The sequence below is a fragment of the Camellia sinensis genome, chromosome 5, assembly GCF_055761805.1.
Source record: "Camellia sinensis isolate YWXY chromosome 5, ASM5576180v1, whole genome shotgun sequence".
Lineage (NCBI taxonomy): Eukaryota > Viridiplantae > Streptophyta > Magnoliopsida > Ericales > Theaceae > Camellia > Camellia sinensis.
In genome coordinates, this window is record NC_138965.1 from 211,387,873 (window position 1) to 211,404,405 (window position 16,533).

The window sequence follows — 16,533 nt, forward strand, 5'->3', positions numbered from 1 at the left end:
TATTTAAAAAAATATAAATTACAAACGCATTTGGTTTGAAAAAAATATTTGAAAATTTTTAAAAATATAAATTAAAAAATATGTTTGTTCAGGTTTAAAATATTAGAATTTATTTTTTTATTATTTATGGCAATAGGATCATACACATTATAATTGGAAAAAAAAAATTATTTGAAAAAAAAAAGTAGTTGTTTGAAAAAAAATTTATTTGAAAAAAGATTTTGTTAGTCAAATTTTTAAATTTCTGTTTAAAAACTAATGTAAACTCATTTTTTGAGTTTATGTTTTTTTTCTCAAATTTACAAACTGAGACAACTATTTATAAACTAAAAAAATTATCAAACAAATTTTTATGACAATTTTTAAATTTTTTATTAATATAAATTGAAAACTAAAAACAAAATAATTACCAAACAGGCCCTTAATGAATCATAAAAAATGAACGGATAAATTGAGATTTATTTTGAATGAAAAGCCTACGTTTGAGAAGAAAATTTTGGGACTTTTTTGGCTATTTTAGCCACAAAAGACAAAATAGGCTATTTTAGCCACAAAAAACAAAACATCACATCCACTCCATAATCATTACACTCTTCTCTCACAAAAAAAGTCAAAAAAGCCAAAAAGTCAAAAAGCCCTTCCCAAACCAAGCTTTTTAGCCCAGGCTAAAATAGCCAAAAAAGCCAAAAAGTCAACTCACTTCCCAAACATAGGCTTTATCATAATTGAATTTAATTTCAATTACTCATTACATTTACGGTAAATCATTCTATAATACATTTGTTGTTCCTAGTCTTGCTTATAAACATAAATAATTAGTTTCCAAAAAATTTTCCACCCCATCCCAAATTATGATTTTGGGAAAATCTCCACTTTGGACTAGGGTGGTCAGCGACACATTTCAATGGCTATATGTCTCTTCTTGCAACAAAAAATACAACACTTTTTGGGAGGGTTTAATTTTGAAAGTTCAACTCTCATTTGGCTAAGAAGGGCTGACCATGCATGCCTTCTTTAGACACAATCATTGCTTAACATCACCCCCATTCCAATGGTCGGAAAGCCCTTTAATCTCTTCTTTTCTTTCTTCCCTTTTCAAGAGAGCCTTTTGTTTTTTTAATAATATATTGCACACACATAGAGAGGAGGGGTACATATGTAACTACAGTATATATTATAATTATATATAAGAATGAAACCATATCCCCTCTTGAGAGAGAGAGAAATGTTTATAATTATTTTATAGGTAAGGTTAACAAATAAAAAAAAATTTATACATCATATGACAATATATTATTCTAATACTGTCACATCATTTTATATGTATCTTTTGCATAAATTTTATATTTATAAATTATTTTCTTAACATTATATAATATAAGCTAACAAGTTCCTAAACTTTTCTTTTATGCATCGGTTTGTTCCTATCCAATTGTTTTAGTGGATCTCATTTTAAATGTGAAAATTTTATTATTACATGTCACATATGTTAAAAAAATATGTAAAAATTATTATTTTGTATATATATGATTTTTTATATTTGTTCTCGATGGTACTATATTTATTTTGGAAATACTAACACATAATTTTTTGTACTCAAGATTTCTGTTCTCTAATCTCACCCCATTTTGGTTGTAACATCTTGTTTTAAAATTTTTATGTTTTGACATTTCAATTATATTCTAAGACTGAAAATGTATTAACGCAAAGTCTCAAAAAAATTGGATACAAAAAATTGCTTGGTCAACAATTTGGGGTCCATGGTTGTGAAACCATCATAAACTACTACCATTCTTTCTCATGATTCTATTCCCTTCTTTTGATGTGGGTCATTGTGTGGAATTTTCTTTACTATCATTCCCCTTTTTAACTATTCCAATATTTAATTAGACGCTTTGATGTTTTTTCTAACAATGAATGCAATCTACAGCTATGTGCCTGTTTGGAAGAAATTATTTACAGCTTATTTTAGCTTTCAGCTTAATTTTAGTTATTTTGATGTGTTTGGTTTAACTTATAGCTTGTAGCTTATAGCTTTGTGGAAGTCAGAAATCAGCTTATTCTTTGAGTGGGGCAGGAGATGCTTTAAGAATAAGCTGGAAATCAGCTTAAGCTGAAAATTATAAGCTATAAGCTGTTTAGGCATAAGCTATAAACACTTTCCCACAGCTCTACCAAACAGGACTTATATATCAAATCCAAAACAACTTCTTCACTATTCATTTTGTTTTTCACTTTTATGCTTTTTGTGTGTGTTTGGTGCTGAGAAAAGTTGAAAGAATTGGAAGAATATAAGAATGAAGGTATTGTCAATTTTGTTTGTGTGAGAGCAATCCAATCATGTGAAGCTTCTTCATTAAAGTTTATATATATTCCTATTACATTATTTCACACACTTGTTTTTATTTTATTTTTTCAAGTGGGGATAAGATAATTATGCTAAAGTTAGTGAGAGAATGTTCCTTTAGACTTGTAGAATTGAAGCCCACCACAGAAATTGCTGACCAGAATTAACGGCTCCTTTTGAATTGAGCCAACGAATTACAACTCTTTCATCATGATCATGATGGAGGGGAGAAATTATTTGATGGTTTGGGAGTATTGCTTTAAACCATTCATATTAGGATAAGTAAATTGTTACCTCTCAAAAAGAGATATAAAGTGGTAGGTCATACTGATTAGTCAATTACATCCAACCTAAGACACCACTTATATTTACCCTAGAAGCATATAATATGATTTTCCGGTGAAGAGGTCTTAAAATTTTTATCCTATTAAATGTGGATCAATAATCTTGTCTCTTAAATTTTTTTCCACATAGTTTAAAGCACGATGTGATGAGAATCACGAAATATAAAAATACACTAGGATAAGAAAATAGGAAACTTAATGACAGAAGATCATTTTATTTCAAACTAAAATATCCATTATTGTAGTTAATACTATCAAAATTTTAATTATCATATTAATTATCTATGAGATTTATGTGATAAAATTATTTTTATGAATAATTTTACATATGCCAAAAAAAAATCTGAATCATCTAAGCCAATTGTGAAGTAATCTTTTTATTGGAACATATATGCGTCCATGACTTAGTAAAATGATTTCTTTTTTTTATCATGTATCATTATTGCAAAAGTGGTCTTCACTAGAATTCTCTCTAATAGTTTTTTGGTTTAATAAAAAATTATTATTGTATTATTGCACCAAAAATTATTGTATAGATTTGTAATCCTAGTGATTTCTATTTCAGGATTCTTTTAATAAAAACAATGTTATAAACGATATTGCTATGGAATTTTTGTTTTTGAAATTAATTAAAATACTTATTTCATATGAATTAATATAAACTCTACTTTACAATGAATTTTATAATTTAATCATAAAATATATAAATAATTTCTCTCTCTCTCTCTCCTTAGTCCAAAAATGTTACATAAAACTATAGAACCCATTTGATTGTTCAAATTGGATACAAATGTTTCTGGAGAATATATAATATCTAAGGATAAAGATAGGATGTAATATATTGTAGGATATGAGATGAAATATATATATATATATATATATATATATATATATATATATATATTGTGCGGTCACTTATACTATACTTGGTTAAGATAGGATATAAGATTGAATAAGAAAAGAATGATTATTTGTTGCCTTTGGATAAAAGATGAGTTATATCTGACGGTGGAGATATACAATACTATTGGGGGTGGAATTACATATCTCTCATTTTGCATCATATACTATCCAGACTCTCTATATCCGGAGCAATCAAACACAGGATATAGGGAGAAAAAAAAAAATGTAAGACCTACCTCATATTATATCTGGTTCCACACCCATATACCACTAAACAAACAGGGTCTAAGTGCTATAGCCGATGAGCTGATATGGGTCTTGGTCAATTGTGTCTCAATTTTTCCTTTTGGCGGATTTTATTTTGAGCCTGCAATGGGGCGGATCAATAGATAATCTTACAACAAATATGGGCCCACAATCACTATATTCCCTTTTTTTTACTTCAATAGAATATTAATTTATTAGTAAAATTAAATTACATCAGCTCGAATTCTTGATATTTTTCTCACTATACCATAAAGTGTGCCTATAAAACTACTAAACTAAGCCCAATGTCTTCTATGATCCTATTTTTAAAGTATAAAATTTAGGTATATATTCTACGAGTAATGACAAAGACTCTTAAAACATTATCTTTAAATTTACCTTTATCGATATGGCAAAAAGTTATGTTGTATTGGCTGATTTTTAAACAAATCAATATCTGATATTCAATAATTTCACGTTGTTAAAGGTCAATTTACAAGTGATTTTTAAGTTTTAAACAATTTTCGTGGTCTACTAAAAAGAATAATTGAATTCACATTAATCATTTTGGGATTTGTTTGTAGCTTAAAAATTATTTTATTGTCTAAAAAAATCCATTTTACAAACAAAAGTTTATGAGTCCATTTTGCCAACAAAAGCCTAAGCTCAGTTAGTAAACTCTTTTGTTTGTTTGTTTTTTGGGTGCTAAAAACCCATTTTTTTGTAAATTTTTGATAGTACTAAAAAACCAACTTTAACTACTAAAAAAAATTATTGGAAAAGCCAAAAAAACAAAAAAATGTCTCAAATATAGTTTTTTTTTTTTTTTTTTTTTTTTTTAGCGGCAACTTTTTTTTGTAGATTTATTTTTGGCTAATAAACTATTTTTTTCCTAAATTAAAAAAAAATCATTTGAAGTGACCTTCCACTTCATTCAACTGATATTTTGGAGACAAAGCAGCCAAAAACCTTGGGCATATCAATAAAGGGGAACTTTGGCTCTTTGGCTCCCACTCGGAATTGACCCCATAATTAATCAAACTTATTGTCAACTTATTTACCAAAAAGAAGCTAACATGTGGCCTTTCTTCCACTATTTAAAATTTTCTATTTTCTTCTTCTTTTAACAAGAGGAAATATGTTATGTATTAAATTTTATAGATATATATATATATATATATATATATATATATATATATATATATATATTTTGAAATGCCTCAAACTCTTATCATATCTTCAACTTGGAGACATTTTGATTAGCTCTAGGTTTAAATCAAATAAAAATTGGTTGCTATGTAATAATTGGTTTGAGGCAAAGTAATATTTATATTCACTCACAACCAATAAAGTGGGTTCAAGTTACAAGAATCATTTTATTTATAAAAATGTGATTAAAATTACTTGTATAGAAATTATTTACAGAATAGTTCACAGATAAGACACACAAAAACTATTTATAGAATAGTTATGAATGATTTCTATGTATGTAGCATAATTCTGAAAAAGTGCGGGAGACAATTACATCCAAAGTCCCTTATTCATTGGGCATGATCTTAGCCAAAATCTAGTATAGTAGAAAATGAAAAATATTAACCATATCATATACACAATCACATGGGTAACCATTAAAAAGGTAACCCTACAAAGTACACATTTTGAGAAACAAAAAAAAAGATATAAATATAACTTGATCTTGGATTATTTTACATTTCTGGATAATAAATTTATCATTTGATGTGGTACATTATACACATTAACTACATTTTCCATGTAGAGCCCATCATAAAATATGGTTAGTGTCATATTGAGTGTTATATATGAGATAATACCCTCTAGCATTACCAATTCTAAAAATATATTGGAAAATAGATGGTCCAACACAAGTTAAAAATATTTTGGTTTACATATATTTTAAAGGGACCATCGAGTGAATCCAGACAATGCATGCAAGATTGAACTGTGCTTAACTATCTTCCCCAAAAAAACAAAACTTGGCTTTAACTTGTAGTGTGGTATTTTGAGTAGTTCCTACACACAAGACATGCCTCTTATTCATTTTGTTTTCTTTTTTATATGTCACCTTTTTTAAGACATATTTACAGTGCATTCAGCTTTTTTTCTCTGAAGATATTTGGAAAAAGGGGAACATTGAATATGTGTTATCCATGAAGATAACATCACTTGGTTGCTTCAAACAAGGTCACACTCACTCATACATCAGCAATCCTCTTCCTTCACTTCAAAAGAGAAATCTAAATGTGCTCATTTTAACTCTTGTTTCATCTTCGTTGCCCAAACAACATTTTTTTTTTTTATAAAAGCAATTCAAGACAAAAGACTAAGAAAAATTAGACCAGCCCCTTGCTTGAGTAAAGTTGGTTTGAACTATTTTGATGATTATGTTACTCTTCATTGTAATGTTCTGTTTGGATCTTGAACTAGCTAAAAGAGTTGTAAGGGATAAAATACGAGAGACAAAAGTTTTATAAGAAATCAAACTTATATTTTAATTATTTTTCTTTCGTTTTTTTTCCTCACAAAATTCTCTACAAAAAGGTATCCAAAATTTGAAGTGTGAATCAGATTCATTATGAGTGTTGTTAACATCACGTTAAGTTTAAATTTACACTATACAATTGAATTCTAGAATTTTTTTTTTTTTTTTTAAGGATATAACATTTCTGAAAAGCTCACTTAAAGTTCTGCTGGTTTGTGTAAGCATTTTAGAGTAAGATTTTGTGAATAAATTTGCCATAGATGTTAGGAATTAATTTCTCAAGCCAAGCTACCACTGAGATCTCTTAATTTTCTCTGCCGAATGAATGGTATGTAAGAGAGTGACAACTTGTGAGACAAATATCTATGAATTCCTTTCTTTAATTTGTGTTTGTTTCAGAGGAAAATTGGTGTGGGTAGGTTTCTCATAACTAGTACAATTTGTATTTTGTACCCAAAAAGCAACAAATAAATAAATAAATAGAAAGAAAGAAAAAAACAGAAAAGGAAAAAAACTGCTTGGCAAGTGGTAAGCATCATTGCCAGAGCACTAAAAAGAGTGGTAGGGAATATTTTTAGTAAAGCTATCCCTCATCCTTGGTGCTCTCATTACAAAATATAATTATAACCAAATACAAAATAACCTATATATACATGAAACAAGATATACCTTTTATGAGTGAGAAATTTTTTTTATCAACCAAGTTGTGGTTAATATAAATATAAATTGAATTACATTTAAGCATTCATAGTCTAAAGTAATAAACAACACAACAAAAGTTATGGGAGAAATTGTTAATCTTCCCCGTTGATCCATGACTTCCAAAAAAGACGTGTATAGAAGTGGCCAACTCTACGAAATGAATTCTATCATGAGTGAGATTAGAAACATAATTAGCATCATTGTTTTGATTTCCATGTAATTGATTTAATATATTTGACATGTATGACCACTACTAACTAGGTTGGTTTGGGAAGTGGGTTGGCTTTTTGACTTTTTGACTCTTTTGACTATTTTAACCTGGGCTAAAAAGTTTAGTTTGGGAAGGTCTTTTTAGCTTTTTTGATTTTTTTTTTTTTGTGAGAGAAGAGTGTAATGATTATGGGTTGAATGTGATATTTTATTTTTTATGGCTAAAATAACCTATTTTATTTTTTGTGACTAAAATAGCCAAAAAAAACCCCTAACCCACCTTGCCAAACGGAGAGATAATTTGTGATTCTTTCCTTTTGGGTTTAAAGTTTTTAACTAGTGACTAGCTTTCATGGTCAAGAGTTCTTGCATCTTACTAGGATGTCAGTACTTTGACTTTTTCACTTGTATGTGTGTTTTTCCCTTAATGTCTGTTTGATGTAATTTTTCTATTTATTGCATTTGTTGTATGCTTGTGACTATTTGTTGAACTGTTTTTATAATTGAATATCTAATTTGATATATTAAAAATTTATCTCCCACTGATTTAAAAAAATAAAAATCATCAATTTATAAATTGTTTTTTTTATTCATTCTTAATGGTGATGACATGTAATGGGCTTGGAAATTGGTCAATTCTTCTTCATCTAATACTAAAATTATGACCGCGCTGATAATAATAACCACACAACAACAATTGTATAATGTAATTGATACCAAACCCTTAATTCTTTATTTAGGATCATAATTCAACCAAGAAAAAAATATAGTAATAGTCACAGAAACAACCCAGTTTTGTTTATATAGATGTAACTGAGATTCTGGTATAGCATCATCATACCAGGCAAACCTATTGTGCTGGTGGAGCTGGCAATATTCATACTAATTAAATTGACTAAATTTTGGCCACATAAAAAAATTTAGAAAAAAAAAAAATGAGAGAGAGAGAGAGAAAGAAGTCAAAGTACGATATTGTGCTAATTTCTAGAGTTAATTTTAGTTGCTAATTTTTTAAAAGAAAATGTCCCAACCTATTAAAAAATTTAATTATCCAAAAGTTTTTTTTTTTTTTTAAAATTTACTTCAATCTTTTAATTATCAACTTTTTAACTTATGAAAGAAAAAAACTTTCACCAAACGAGCCTATTAAATTGCTCACACCAAAAAGGGATGGAATTCGATTGGGAGAAGTCAAATGGGGCGTAGACTAGAATAGTATAATTTTCCTTGATTATTTAATCAAAAAGTAGTTTTTAAATTTAAAAAATAATATAAAATTTATCTAAAATATGCAGTAAAAATTATTTATAATCAATTAAATTTTATTTATTTTTATCAAAGTTACATATAAAAGAAAGTTATTCTGATGTTAATGATTGTATGCTCTAAGTTCTTAATAATAAAAAATATGTCATCAAAAATTAGACTGGGCTAACTCATAGACTATGTTTTAGCTTAAAAAATGTAATAAATCATAAAAATTTATCTCCAAAAGTAAATTTATGATATGAATTTAAAATTAATGAGATATGACATTCACTCACAATAGATGGAAACCATTTTGTTTTTCACTTTTTGGTAGTCAAGTGAAATTTTATGTCAAATTTATTAATTTGAACTTAATAGTTAAAAATTTTAAACTTTCCAATATAATTTTCTTTTCAACAAGATTATGACATGTGTACTTGACATTTTTTACCATTTAATAAATTATGATTAATAGTTAAAAAATAATTTAAATATTGTAAAATTATATATGATTCAAATTTTCTTTCTACTTTCTATTTAAATTTAAAATTAAATATAGCTTAGACATAGTTAAAAAAATTAGTATCTAACTGTTGGCTTATTTTTCCTACGAAGAAAATATCATAAATACAAGTGTGCCAGTAAGGATTAAAAAATTCTTATAGATTAATTTCAAGCCAATTATCAAGTAATTGTATTGACGATTCTTTTGCCTCAATGAAAAAAACTTCAAAATTGCCAAGTGTAGAGAAAAGAAGAATTAAAAGAAGAAATATGATTGAGTGAACAATCAAACTAACCATTAATTTATCTCTACTCTTATGTTTTGAAAATGAAGTGCATAAAATAAAGTGCAGAGAACTTATCTCAACTCCTATGCTTCGAAAATGAAGTTCGTAAAATAAAGTGTAGAAAATTAAGTGCAGGAAATATAAATGACAAGAAAAATATAAATCAATCTTTGATTTGAATTCTAGATCCTTTACAATGTAGCCATTGATTAGGGGTGGACGCGGGTCGGTTGCGGCCACGGAACCTCCAATCCGTCACCCGTCTGCCAGATTAGCAGATTGGAGAAAATCAATCCGCATCCGTCCGCCAATCTGACGGATGTGGATTAAGCGGATTGGCGGATGGATGCGAATCGGTTTGGCGGTTAAATTTTCAACATAATTCAACTTGTACACTTCCTTAAAAAAAAAAAAAGTATTGTAGTTAAAGACTTAAAAAAATATTACAATCACTGCATCTATGCCTCTATATTGTTACATCTATATCTATTTTTAAAAACAAAAACCAATCAGCATATATCATCTTTTTATTTATTATTTTTAGAGTTAGATTTAAAAATAAAAAAATATAGATAAATAATACATTTATTTTTTTCAATTCAAAAAATATATTCAAGTTGAAATTTTTTTTTCAACAGAATATTTAAACTTTTTTTTAATTGAAAACACAAATAGAGTACTCGCAGTTTGGTGGTTCGCCTGCAGTCAAAGGAATCTCAAATCCGCCATCCGTCCAAAACTAGGCAGATTGAAAAAAATCAATCCGTAACCGTCCGTTCGTCATCACGTATCCATCCAAAATGTGGCGGATCAGTTCGGTTTAGGCGGATCGATATATCCGCTGCTTACCCCTACCATTGATGGCTATTTGTAGAGGAAAAAATACTGCAATAACTACTTAGTAACTACATATTTCTCACTTCTTCATCCTTGTCTTGCCACATGTCCTTCCACTCATCCACCTTGTCCTTCATGTTCTCCATCATCTCCATAACTTCTTTTAACTTCCAAATAAATAAGAGGATACCACGTGTCCTGAAAATAATAATAATAATAATAATAATAATAATAATAATAATAATAATAATAATAATAATAATAATAATATTTTATGGTGCCAACATTACCCCCGTGGTCCTTAAAATTGATATTTATTACTTCAATTTTTGAATGGCTGAATCAAACACACATACAGTCATTTTTGTGCCTTAAAAAAAAAAAAACAATCGGCCATCAATTTGAAAAGATAATCCATTCTCAACCACTGATTTAAATGCATAGGTTTTTCCCAGCCAAATTTAACATTTCAAATGGCTAAATTGTTATTTAGTACATCAAACTTATCAAAACAATACTTAAAAATGATTATTTTATTAGTTATTTCATCAAAATTAATTTAATTTTGATGTGAACTACAAATCCAAAAAGGATTTTGAACACTAAGAAACCATAGTACAAGATAGCTTTAAAAATTCAAACAATTTGACATTTTGAATAATTTCAAAAAATTCAGATTCATGAACATTAAATTGTTCATTATCCTTAGCCATGTTTGGCTTGAGAACATGTTTTTTGGCCAAATAACTTTCCTCGTTCATTGACAAATGGGGTTGTTTTTCCATTTTATTCACTAATGGATTATGAAAATCCTCCATGTGAGTTTCATCATTTCTTGGTCTAATTGGTTGTTCCATTTTAGCCATTAATAGCTTATGAAAATCTTTCATAGACATCTTATGTCAATGGTTTGACTCTCTAAGAATGAGTTTTTCAACCCCCCAAGTCTTATATGAAACGTTATTTTTAACCATGTTTGGCTCAACAACTTGCTTTTTAGCCATGTTATTTTTATAAATTGGCTCTTTAAAAATGAATTTTTTGACCCGCCCAATCCATTAATGAAATTAACTCTTTACTTTTGCTATTTTCAACTATGAAAAAATTTTGAAAAAATTCATCAATTCCAGCCATTAAAACCTTAGTTAAAGACTTGGTAGTGAGAGTTGACAACTCATCGTTCCATTGGCGAATTTACATATCAAGTTAATGAATTTTTCCAATTAAATGGTGTTTTTTTTCTTCCACTAAATAATAATGTAAGGAATGAAAATTTATTTCATCCAGAAAATGGATTTCTTCTTGAAGATCCAAAATTATTTTTTTACGCCAAAAGATTTCATCTAGGCTATTTGAAATGAACGAATCCAATTCATTTTTCATTTCTTACACTTGACGTCCTACTGGGCGTGCCAAAAATTGTTGGCTTATTTTTCCTACGAAAGAAAATATCATAAATGCAAGCGCGTCAGTGAAGATTGAAAAATCCTTATAGAAGTATCAAGCAATTGCATTGACTGTTTTTTTTTTGTCTCAACAAAGAGGATTTCAAAATTGCTAAGTGTAGAGAAAAAAATTAAAAGAAGAAAGGGGGAGATAGAGAAATATGATTGAGTGAACAATCAAACAAACTATTAATTTATCGCTACTCCTATCCTTAAAAAAGTAAGTGTATAAAAAAAAGTGAAAAGAACTTACCTCTACTCCTACGCTTCGAAAATGAAGTGCATAAAATAAAGTGCAGAAAATATAAATGACAAGAAAAATAGAAATCAATTGTCTTTGATTTAAATTCTGGATCATTTACAATGTAGCCATTGATAGCTATTTATAGAGGAAAAAATACAGCAATAACTACTTAGTAACTACACATTTCTCCCATTTTCATCCTTGTCTTGCCACTTGTCCTTCCACTCATCCACTTTGTCTTTCATATTCTCCATCATCTCCATAATTTCTTTTAGGGCCATTTACATACAAGTTCCATTTTGTGAACTTATAATCCACTAAGTCCTAAATAAATTTATTTGCTCTTTCAGGTCCCATTAATTTTTAATAGACCAATTTACCCTTCCAACAAACTTACATCATTTTCCTCTTTCCATGTGAGATAATCATCATAGTACCTTCACCTATATTTGCAACCGACCCTCTATTTCGGCCACCCCTACAACCCTAGTCTTCAAGAACTAGGAACAACCAGAACACTGAGCAATGAGATCGCAAATCGCGATTTATACGAAGGGTCGTGAAATGAAATCGGGATGATTCAAGTCGAATCTTGATCAAAATCATGTTGCAAAGTTGACATTAGTGCAAAACAACAGCGCGAAGCGAAACAGGTGGTGCAAAGTTAACTTGTGTTTGTGATGGGCTTGCATGGGTTGCGATGATCAGATTGCAACATTCAACAGACCTTGGAAAGAACAATTGAATTGAGATCGCAACTCAAGAGTCACATGGCTCCCAAATCTGGTATTCGAATTCAGTTCTCGACCTCAGCCAAGACCTTCGCAACTCAAGAGTCACACTGCTTCCAGATTTGGTATTCGAATCTCACCCAGGACCTTCGAATCAAGTTCAGATCTCATCTAGGGTTTCATATTCATGTTTAGATCGTAACTAGGACTTCAGGTTGAAGTTGATTTGATGTAACCAAATCGATTTTCCCTCAGATCTGAGTTTGCGAAGTTCAATTTCTCCTTAGATTTAAACTCAAGAAATTCGATTTCGTTCTAGATCTGCATTCACGATGCTCGATTTCAAGTTCTAACCAACAACTATGGTTCGAAATGTGCAAAATCTCAACTCCAAGACTCATGATGAAGTTCGAATCAACTCAATCATAGCCGTTTTTTGAAATTGAGAACCTTCTCAGTTTATAATATTATCAATTTTAATCATAAAAAAATTGAGAAATTTCTCAAAATTGATAATTATGAATTTCTTAGTTTTGATAATAGTCTCAGTTCATACTAGAAAAAAATTGAGAAATTTCTTAGTTTTGATAATTATAAATTGAGAACATTATAAGTTTTGAAACTGAGAACATTCTCAATTTTGGGATTAAAGGGCAAAACATCTTTTTACCTCTAAATGGGACTTATTGGTTCAAAAACTTTTTGATAGGGTCTAAGCTACCACCAAATATGTAGATAGGACTTTTAAGTAATTAATCTTTTCTTTTAACTTCCAAATGAATAAGAGGCTGTCACGTGTCATGAAAATAATAATAATACTAATAATAATAATAAGAAGAATATTTTATGGTGCCAATACTAACCAAAAAGATATAGTTAAAATTATTTTTTGACATTTTATGTACATTTTTTTTTATTGGATTTGAATTTGAATATTAGATATGGTTAGATAAGTCAATAGTTTTAAATTATATTTATTTTTTAGTTTCAAATATTTAAAAAATGAATAATATTTTGAAGTAAATGTTTTTGATAATATATATACTAAATTATACTAAATGAATAATTATATTTATCTTTTAGTTTCAAATATTTATATACTAAATTTAAAATTTCCTTTTAAGGATTTTCAAATATCAAATTAGGTGTGGCTTAGTTATGATTAAATTTATTTATTTGAGTTTCTATATATGAATATTTTTTTAAAATTTAAAATTATAGATACGGTTAAATCCACCAATAGTTATATGTTATTTGTATTTCTTAACTTCTAAAATTTTATATTAATATTTTGAAATTCCTAGAGTCTCTTGGATCAGAATTTTCTTTTGCTCGGTAATAGTATGAATATAGATATAGATCAAAGTATAAATTAAATATTCACTTAATAGAATTGAAAATGAAAATTATGAAAAATATAATTATTGGCTTTTAAGAACTACATATATAAAATAAATAAAAGATACAAATCTTTTTTTATTTTATTTATAATCAATATGATAGAGCTATAATCAATCACAAACTCTATTTTTTTTATTAATAATATTGACAATTTAAAAGACTATATATGGCACATCGATCTAATACATGACTTAGAAATAATAAACATGTAAAAAATCTTACACCTATTCTTAGTACCGAGGCCAACAACTATTTGTAGCTATCTTAGAATTTGAAGGAGGCATCCATAGTCATCTTCACATATGAGTCTGGTTTATTGTTGTTCTGTTTCTAAGAGAGGCCAGACAAACGTGGAGATTAAGCTTGAATGAAAGACAAAAATAAAAAAATTTAAATACAATGAAATCTTAACAATCACCATTTTGTGAGAGAGAGAGAGAAAGAGGTGTTAAAAATATTTATTCTCATAAAGATGAAGATATTTCTTGTGTAAGCTTCCTTTTTTATTTTGCAAGCAGTGAAATGTGTTTCTTGTGTACGTTTTTTTCTTCTTTTTTTTTTTATAGTAAATTCTTGCTAATTAGTTAGGTAAAATATATAGTATATTTTTATTATGGAAAACAATTCCTTAAATCCCTAAATGATATGTAAATTCAATAAATTTTTTGTTGACTATAACTTTGAAATTTAATTTTTAGTAGCCAATGGTATTTGTTACTTTTTAAAAAATAATCAAAAATCAACATAATTGGATTAGAGGTTTGAAACTCCTAAAACTCTTAAAGTTACCCCCCGCCCCCAATTTTCCTTAATATATAGTATAGATAGATAGCACCAACAATGAAAAGTATAATTTGGAGGGGAAACAATGTTTTAAAAGGTGTTAAAAAATAAATTTAAATTTAATGGGGTATAAATTAAACTAAATTTGGTCCAAATATTTTTTTAATGCACTTTTTTTTAAGTGTCTAGCATTAATATTTGACCACAAGTAATATTAGGTATCATGATAATATCACGTGGTAGTATCACTAACTAATAAAAAAAATTGTTTTGAAACAAGATGAGAGTTCAAAAATGATGGTATAGAAATTAATATCAACAATGCTAGGTAACTCAAAATTTTGTGGCTCAAATGACTCAAATCACTCAAAACGATGTCGTTTTTAGGGGTGTGCATAATACCGCTGCCAAAACCGCATCGAACCGCACCGCCAAGGCAAATTCGTTATTATTTGCCAATCGAACCGCCGGTTTTTGGTAAGAGAAATGGCAAATTCTAGTGACACTTTTATCAATCCGCCGGTTTCTATTTTTCTTCCAAACCGCACCGACCCGCACCGCTATTAAATCATGTTTTATAAGATTCAAAAAATTCTTTTTTACTTAAGTTTGCTTGTTGTTCTATACCTTAGAATATAGTATTACATTACTGCTCGAGTGGAATTTTATGTATTGTATTTAATCATTGTAGCTTCCACTGATGCTTGTAATGAACTGATGGCATAGTCGTTGATATTATCATGTTGTTGCTACACTTGTTGCATCAGAAGAAAGCTTCGCAAGATGCTTAACATCACGGTATCTCTCGTCTTTTTTTTACTCTTTGATTTAGGTTTTGTAATTTAAATTATATTTTTTATAAACCGTCAATCCGCCCAAACCGCCAAGGCAAATCCGCTATTATTTGCCAACCGAACTGTCGGTTTTTGATAAGGAAAATAGCAAATTCTAGTGACACTTTTATCAATCCGCCACCCGCCAGACGGTTTCTATTTTTCTCTCAAACCGCACCGACCCGCACCGCGCACACCCCTGCCGTTTTGACAGATTTTGAGTGTAAAACGACGTCGTTTTGACAGATTTGAGCCATTTAAGCCACAAAATTTTGAGCTACCAAACATTTTCTAAATTAATATGTGGTAGTAAGGGATACGGATTGTCCACCTTATCTCATTTATAGTATTTTATTAACAGATGATATCAGTTTACAGTTGTGCTTGAATTTAAGATTTGAACAGAGATTTATAAAGAGAGAGAGAAAAAAAAAAAAAAAAAAAAGAAGGAAAAGGAAAAGTAACAAAAATTTCATTCACATTCCTTTTTATTTTTTTCTTTTACTTCACAAATTTATCTCTAAATTCAATTTCCAAACACAAGTTAATAACTCCGTTAATATATCTATATGTATCCTTTAAGCACAGAGAGACAATGCATGGATGGACAACCAATTATATTGGAGGTTTAGTTTAAAAGAAGTCCGAAACATAAGCTATCTAATGTGCGCATGCACATGCATGGGATGCTTGCATAAGCATAAGCATAAGCATAAGCATGCAAGTATTGCACATAACCAGGCAAGCGTGCCACCACACCATCCCCAACAGCCTCTCTGTCTCTGTCTCTTACTATCTCGCTACTCCATAGAAAATGACAGCTTCAAAAGGTGTTTGTGTTGTGTATGTGTAGTACAAAAATTAATTAATTAATTAATTAAAAAAATGGGATAAATTATAATTATAGCTCTTAAGGTTTAACAAATTTTTTTTTTTTTTTTTTTTTATGTTCCTAAAATTTTAATTTT